Genomic DNA, 8659 nt, shown 5'->3' with positions numbered 1-8659 from the left:
ACTCGACCCCGGGGTCTCCAGGATCTCTGAAGGCAGGCGCTAAACATGCTGAGCCACCAGGGCTGCCCAAATTGTTACAGTTTCTAAATGTTGATTTTGTCAGTGTTCTCATTACTTTTATAAAAAGGTAGATTATCCACATGTTTTTACTCTGCCATTCCAGAAGGGCTTCCCTTAACCCAGAACACATACTGAAAAAAACACAACAAAATATGTTTTCACAGATTATTTTTGTATAAATGATAGTTAATTTTTGGTACTATATTTTGAGTGAATAATAGCTTGATACTATATTTTTGTGAAGAATAGTTTAATAGACTCTATTCTGTTCTATATAATCTAGGCTCCTTTTATTGTTTTCTATTAACTTTATTAAGATATTATTTCTACTGTAATAAGTTAATGGAATAGCACTTATTCTCTCCCTCTCTCTCTCTCTCTTACCCCCTCCTTCCTTCTCTCTACCCTTTATAAAAGAAAAATAAATGAACTATCATAAAAAGAGGGAAGAAGTATTTAGCTGAATTACTTGTATATTATTAATTTATGCATTAAAAATTGTCTTTAACTCAGGATAAGGGCTGTGCCAACGACTCTACAAACTTGTCCAAGTTTCTTGACCTTATTTTTGTACATTTGCTCCTCCAGTTGTAATAGGCAGATGAAACAGAATAAAATTTTGCTAATTCTGGCTCTGTTATTGTGCCCTCCTGTGTTTTTCAAGCACTTCACCAAGATAGATAAAAAGCTCAGTAGCCTGAGGTGTCATCCCATGCATAATGTATTCTATTGTTATCAAAAGTAGTGTTTTGAAGCATCTATGTTAATAATTTCCAAGAAACAAATATTCCTTCAATGCAGCAGTACGAAGAAGCCCAGTAGTCCCATGCAAGGAGCGTAGGATTTTACGAGCTTAGCAACTGCATCACAGATACCATTCAGCAGGTTTACCCTTTCTAGGTGGAAAAACAAATAATTCCATCCCACCAATCGGCTTTATCTACATGATACCAACTGGAAGATTAATGTTAGTTAACCAATTGTTTTGCTTCTGAAGCCAAACAAGCTGTTTGGAAAACTAGCTCAATTGGAAGCATAATAATTTGAAAGATAATACCAGGTTTTATACATATTTCAGTGAGTCTGCTCCTGTTAACAAAGACTGTTTCCTTCATTTGGTAAGGCTCTCTTTCCAATCCAAGAAGTAGAGAGAATGCCTTTCTTCCCCTACCCACCACATTTTCTTTTACAGTAGTAATCAAATACATAATTGCTATGGTCCAAATATTTATGTTTCCTCAAAATTCATATATTGAAATCCTAACCTCCAAAGTCAATATTAGGAGGGGGTTACTTTGGGAGGGGCTAAAGTCATGAGGGTGGAATCCATATGAATGGGATTAATGTCTTATGAAAGAGGCTCCTGAGAGATCCCTGGCTCCTTCCACCATTGAGGACATAGTGGAAAGGTCCCAGCAATGAATAACAAAGAAGACCCTCACCTGACCATGGTGAAGTCTTGATCTTGGACTCCTCAGCTTCCACAACTGTGAGAAATAAATTGCTGTTGTTTATAAGCTACACAGTCTGTAGTACTTTGTTATAGGATCCCAAATGAACTAAAATGGTAGTAATGGTTGCAGTGGCAGTGGTGGTGGTAGCGGTAGCAATTAATGTGTGATTGTCTACTGTATCAAACAGTGTCACACACTTTACATGCATAATCTCAGATATTCATAATAACCTTGAGGTAGATTTTATTATTATTTATATTTTACAGGTGATGAAATGTTGAACTTATTCATAGTTTCACAATCAGAAAATGACAAGCTCAAGATTCACCCTAGGACTGTCTGTGTGCTTATGAAGCTTTAACTTTTTCCACTTTTCCATTTTCCGTAGTGCGTCTAAAATCACTCAAATAAAGAAAAAGTAATAAACAAAGCAAAATCACAAAAACAAAACCCAGGAAATTCACAAAAGGGAAAATAGTAACTGTAAAACCACCAGAGAAATTTCAATACATAATCCCTTGCTTTGTCACACTAACTCCCTAGGCTTTGTGTTTCTCTACCCTGAAATCTTTTTTCATGTTGCTCTGAAAAGGTGATGTTCAGGGGCATGTACAATGCTGGGGATAGAGTAATTCAAAAAAGCTTCCATAACAGAAACATGAAAGGCTTTTAGATTTGAGTGCATTTCTAAAAAAAAAGAAAAGAAAAAAGATTTGAGTGCATACACAAAGCCACATATAGGGAATGGGTTTAAATTCAGCTGATGATTTCTTTGCTACTAAAGGTTTTTATTTTCCTAATAACTACCTTTGAGAGATAGGTTAGTGTGACAGGAAGACTCCCTTACGAAAATCCTCTTTTCATAAGTTGTCTACCAACAGAGCAATTGGGGCTGACTTCAGCCTGAGACACAAACTTATCTGTAAGGAAATTGTTTTTAATTTTTTCAATGTGTGTCACACACACACACAATTTTTAAGCCTTTTAAAAAAATCAATGTTGCATTTGCAGTGTGCATGAAAAGATGTTCAGAATTTTTAACTCTCCTATCATATTGCACATCTATATTTTTGAAATTATTCCTTAGTCTGGTAGCTTTAAGAATAAACTGAGCATTGATTTCTTTTTATTCTATTGATTTCTCTGTACATTTAAGTTTCTATTTGTGAGGCATATAAATAATGGAGATATCATCTCAATGGGCATTGTCATTGACCATCTATAAACTTTCCTTTTACATGTGTTATTGGCAACATTGTTATTACAGTATTGACAAAACATGGGGGAGGGGAACTGAATTTATGGTTTACTGAATGTCTTCATTTCAAGATGTGGGCAATCTGGGGAAGGTTTAAAGTTCTATGTTCGACTGTATCTACACAATAGCAAATAAATGCCTTTTCCCGAAATTGCTCAGTAAGTACAATTGCTCCATTTCTTTTCTACTGGATGTTATTTTCTGAAGGTGGAAGTGTTCTAATTTGGCTCAGATTCTCACTTGGATGTAGTATTTATTACGTGGCCCCTAGATCTCTTCAAATAATTAAGTTATTTAATCTTTAAAGCATAAATTTGGGAATACTTGTTAAATTTAACCACATAGACCTGGCTTGAGCCTCTCCTTTTACCCAGTACTCAGAGTCTGAGCTCCTGTGGAAAAAGAAGAGCTAATAAAGCAATGATTCTACAGCCTTACAAAATCTCAGATTATCCATGAGACATGGTGCATATCTATCCATGTCGATGGCTCCCTAGGACAGTGATTTGTAATGACATTGCTGGGGAGGCAATGATGACCTCATCTCCTCAACAGGTGACTTATTTGAACGGGGAGGGGGTTATATACTATAGAGGAAATCCCAAGGAAACATATCCTCTCTTAGATTGCTAAAGAGAATATACATTTCTACAAATATTTTCAGAAATACTCTATTAAGATCTATTAAACTATAAAAACGCACATAATTTTTGACTTACCATTTCCACTATTGGGAATCACACAGAAATAAGGAAACAATACATACACCTGTGTTTAAGTGTGTTCTTTGTAGTGGCCAAAGCACACACGCGTGCTCACACACACACACACACACAAACATACACACGAAAATGAACAAAAACAACTTGCAAAAATGTAAAATTAGGGAAATTTTATGTGCTATTATGCAGGTATTAAGAAATGAATTAGAAATGTAAGCATTACTTGGGAGAAATGCCCTTGAAGTATAATTGAGAATACAAATTTGTGTAAAGAAAAAGGGAGGAGTTCTTTCCTGTACACACACACACAGATGGATAGATGGGTGGATAGATGGACAGATGGAAGGACAGAAGGAAAGACAGAGAGATATCTTTATCTGTATGTAATTTAGAGACAGTGCTTATAGTGAAAAAGGAGTGGGACTGGATTTTTTTCTTTATCTATAAATAGTTTAACTTAAGGGTATGAATAGATTAATTTGAAATTAACACATAAGTTAAAAAGGAGGGCAGCCTCCATGGTATTCCATTCTACCTCTTCTTCTAAGCCTTTCGTACACTATCAAGAATTATTGAACCACAGTGTGCTTGGAAAATACGCCAAATGCTCACAGGGCCATTCATACAAGAATAGAGGATTCATCAATAGTAGATTTTTTTTTTATTGGAGTTCAATTTGCTAACATATAGTAGGTTTTTGAGGCATTCACTCTCATGTCCATTTTCAAGGCTTCTATAGTGGCTATCTTCCAGTCAAATAAATATACTGCCCAAATTTTTCCTCTGCGTTTCAGATTACTTTACCATCCCGCTTATGTTACGTAGAAGACCTCAAGAGAGTTGTCTTTCTCTTCATTTCTTTCTTGATCCCACTCCAATGAGGTTTTTATTCTTCACAATACATGGAGATTATGGTTTTCACGGTTCACCAAAGACTTCTTTAAGCCCAATAGTCAGTTCTCAGATCCCATTATACTTGAACACTGAGTGCTATTTAGTTCAGTTTACTACTCCCTCCTCCTTGAAATATTCTTTTTCTCTGCCTTCAGTATTTTCATCTGCTTGTGATACTTAGAATATCGCCACCATCTTTTAACCACGACACCATTAATCACCACAGTGAATATGATAGAACGGAAAAGTAAAAAGAACTCCAGTCTTTATGATGTAGCTGAGTAGCTACATATGTTAAATCTGAAGTTTGCTTATCTGTGAGCTTCCTGATGTATGAGAGAACTTCTCCTGATCTTTAGAAATACTTTCAGTTGGCTCTTCTGTCAAGGAAGCTGATAGATTCCCAAATATATACCTCTGGCCCAGACTTGCTGCTATAATCCACATTCATACTTTCCACTACCTACTTGATATCCCTACTTGGATGTCTAATAAACATTTCCAATTTAAGAAGTCCAAAGCTGAACTCCTGTTAAACACAGGTTCTCTGTCAGCTTTCTTAATATATGGCACCAACAGTCACCTGAGTGTTATTGACCTCCTTCCTTTTTCTTTAATGTGCCACATGCGATTCATCTGCAATCCTGTTGAATTCATTTTCATATTATACCCTGGGTCAAACCACACTTCAACACATTTACCATTAGCATAATCTAATCAAAGTTACACCAATTCCTACCTAGTCTACTGCAATGGTCTCCTGACTGGTTTTGCTTTCACTTTTTCCCTCTGCCGTATATTCTCTGTACAGAAATGTGTGAATTATTTCTAAATGTCAGTCAGATCATATCACTCCTCTGCTAAAACCTTTAGCCATTATGACAGAAAAAAACTCCTCATTCCTTACCAAATTGTACTAGATTAAGTATATTCCTTACCTCTCTCTGCATTCATATCCTTTCCATGGTCTCATTGTGGGAAGAATTTATTTTTCTTTTTTTTCTTTTTTTCTTTTTTATTTTTTTAGAGTTTATTTTTCTATCTCTTGATTTTAAGCTTGAACTTGTGGCTTGCTTTATCCACTGGCATGTAGTTGGAAGTGCTAGTGTGCCATTCTGAGCACTCAGTGGTAAAGGTCCTTATGTGCTTCTGCTCACCCATTTGCTCCTTGATGACTCCAGGAGAAAATGCCCCAGCAACCCTGCAGGTCTCGGGCAAAGAATGAGAAATTTGTGAAGTGGAGCCTGTCATTTGCCCTAGCCAACCCACAGACCTGCTGTCGAGAGCAGATTCATCTAGTTAAGACCAAACTCAATCATATAGATGTGTAGGCAGTAGAAAATGAGTGTTGATGTAAATCATTGAATTTGAGGTACTTTGTTATGTGGTGTATTCGAGTTCTCCAGAGAAACAGAACCAATAGGATATATATCTATAGATTATGAATTTGGTTAAGCAATCACGTATTACCATAAACTTGCTGTACAGTTCCTGATTTTTTAATTCAATTTCTGCCTTCAGAATACATGAATGGCTGAATTTGTATTTTCCAAAGTATCCTTTGCATGGGTGGTCTCCATTTCACTTTAGTGATACTTTTTGTGGACATTTCTTCCTTTCTGCAAGTCAAATTGTAGATCTTTGTGAGTTTGTTTTTTGTCAGTTTTCCTTGCTACCCTTGCAGTCCCTTGTCTAGAGCCCCCCACACAGTATATACTGCGTAAATGCCTGTTGACTGATAGTCAATGACTCATGGTCTTTACTGCGAAGTATGAGGAATAATACAGTATACTGGCTAACAGCCCAGTTTGATCATCCCTTGAGAATTAAGAGTGCTTTATTCAGCAGACACATTGGTTCTGTAACTCTGTGTAGTCTTCTTGACAGGAGAATTACCTGAATATTAGTTAAGATCTCAGGTACTAGAATCTGAGTCTTGAGTTTGAATGCCTGCTCTGACTCATAGCTGGGTGAAGTATGTCAACATACTTTGCCTCAGTTTCCATATCATTAAAATATGAACTATAACAAATAATAGCAACTATCTCTGTGGTTTCCTATCAGGATTAAAGAAATTAATGCATATTAAGTATAACTTATCACAGTACCTGATGCATAATAAGAGTTTGTAAACAGTGGCTGTGGTATTATTATTATATCTAAAAATAAAACTATTCTTATTTCCATGAGTCAGCTAGTAGTTATTGAGTGCCCTCCAAGAGGTCAGCCTGGGAATTCTTTCTGACTGTATTTATTTATTTATTTATTTATTTATTTATTTATTTATTTATTTTATTTTTTCTGTCTTTATATTTTTTTAATTTTGATTTAAACTCCAGTTAGTTACCATACAGCATAATATTAGTTTCAGGTGTATAATATAATGATTTAACTATTCCATACAACATCGAGTGCTCATCCCAAGTGCTCAACACATCCTTAATCCTCATCACCTATTTTACCCAACCCCCACCTCCCCTCTAGTAGCAATCACTTTGTTCTCTATAGTTGTTTATTTCTTAAACTAAAAGACAACCTACAGAATGGGAGAAGATATTTGCAAATGACGTATCAGATAAAGGGCTAGTTTCCAAGATCTATAAAGAACTTATTAAACTCAACAGCAAAGAAACAAACAATCCAATCATGAAATGGGCAAAAGACGAAGAGAAATCTCACAGAGGAAGACATAGACATGGCCAACAAGCACATGAGAAAATGCTCTGCATCACTGGCCATCAGGGAAATACAAATCAAAACCACAATGAGATACCACCTCACACCAGTGAGAATGGGGACAATTAACAAGGCAGGAAACCACAAATGTTGGAGAGGATGCGGAGAAAGGGGAACCCTCTTGGACTGTTGGTGGGAATGTGAACTGGTGCAGCCACTCTGGAAAACTGTGTGGAGGTTCCTCAAAGAGTTAAAAATAGACCTGCCCTGCGACCCAGCAATTGCACTGCTGGGGATTTACCCCAAAGATACAGATGCAGTGAAACGCGGGGACACCTGCACCCCGATGTTTATAGCAGCAATGGCCACAATAGCCAAACTGTGGAAGGAGCCTCGGTTTCCATTGAAAGATGAATGGATAAATAAGATGTAATCTATGTATACAATGGAATATTCCTCAGCCATTAGAAATGACCAATATCCACCATTTGCTCTGACATGGATGGAACTGGAGGGTATTATGCTGAGTGAAATAAGTCAATCGGAGAAGAACAAACATTATATGGTCTCATTCATTTGGGGAATATAAAAAATAGTGAAAGGGAATAAAGGGGAAAGGAGAAAAAATGAGTGGGAAATATCAGAGAGGGAGACAGGACATGAGAGACTCCTAACTCTGGGAAACGAAGTAGGGGTGGTAGGAAGGGAGGTGGGCGGGGGATGGGGGTGACTGGGTGATGGGCTCTGAGCGGGGCACTTGATGGGATGAGCACTGGGTGTTATTCTATATGTTGGCAAATTGAACACCAATAAAAAATAAATTTAAAAAAAATTTTAAAAAAGAGTTTGTTTCTTGGTTTGCCTCTCTCTGTCTTTCCCTCCACCTCTATCTCTCTTTCTCTCTCTCTCTCTCTTCCCTTTTTCATTTGTTTTGTTTCTTAAATTCCACATATGAGTGAAATCATATGATATTTCTCTTTTTCTGACTGACTTATTTCACTTAGCATAATACTCGATAACTCTGTCCAATTCATTGCAAATGGCAAGATTGATGGCTGAGTAATTAATATCCATTCATTAGTCGGTGAACACTTGAACTGTTTCCATAACTTAGCTATTGTAGATAATGCTGCCATAATATCAGGGTGCATGGATCCCTTTGAATTAGTATTTTTGTATTCTTTTGGTAAATGCCTACTAGTTCAATTGCTGGATTGTAGGGTAGTTCTATTTTTAACTTTTTGAGGACCCTCCATATTGTTTTCCACAGTGGCTGCACTAGTTTGCATCCCCACCAACAGTGCAAGAGGGTTCCCCCTTTTCCACATCCTTGCCAACACCTATTGCTTCTTGTGTTGTTGATTTTAGCCATTCTGACAGGTGTGAGGTGACTTCTCATTATAGTCTTGATTAGCAGCTCCCTGATGATCAGTAATTTTGAGCATCTTTTCATGTGTCTATTGGCCATCTGGATGTCTTCTTTGGAAAAATGTCTATTCACTTCTTCTGCCTATTTTTTAATTGGATTGTTTATTTTTTGAGTGTTGAGTTTTATAAGTTCTGCATGTATTTTGGATACTCTTTACCAGATATGT

Source organism: Canis aureus, chromosome X (assembly GCF_053574225.1).
Source record: "Canis aureus isolate CA01 chromosome X, VMU_Caureus_v.1.0, whole genome shotgun sequence".
NCBI lineage: Eukaryota > Metazoa > Chordata > Mammalia > Carnivora > Canidae > Canis > Canis aureus.
This window is presented reverse-complemented; position numbering follows the sequence as displayed.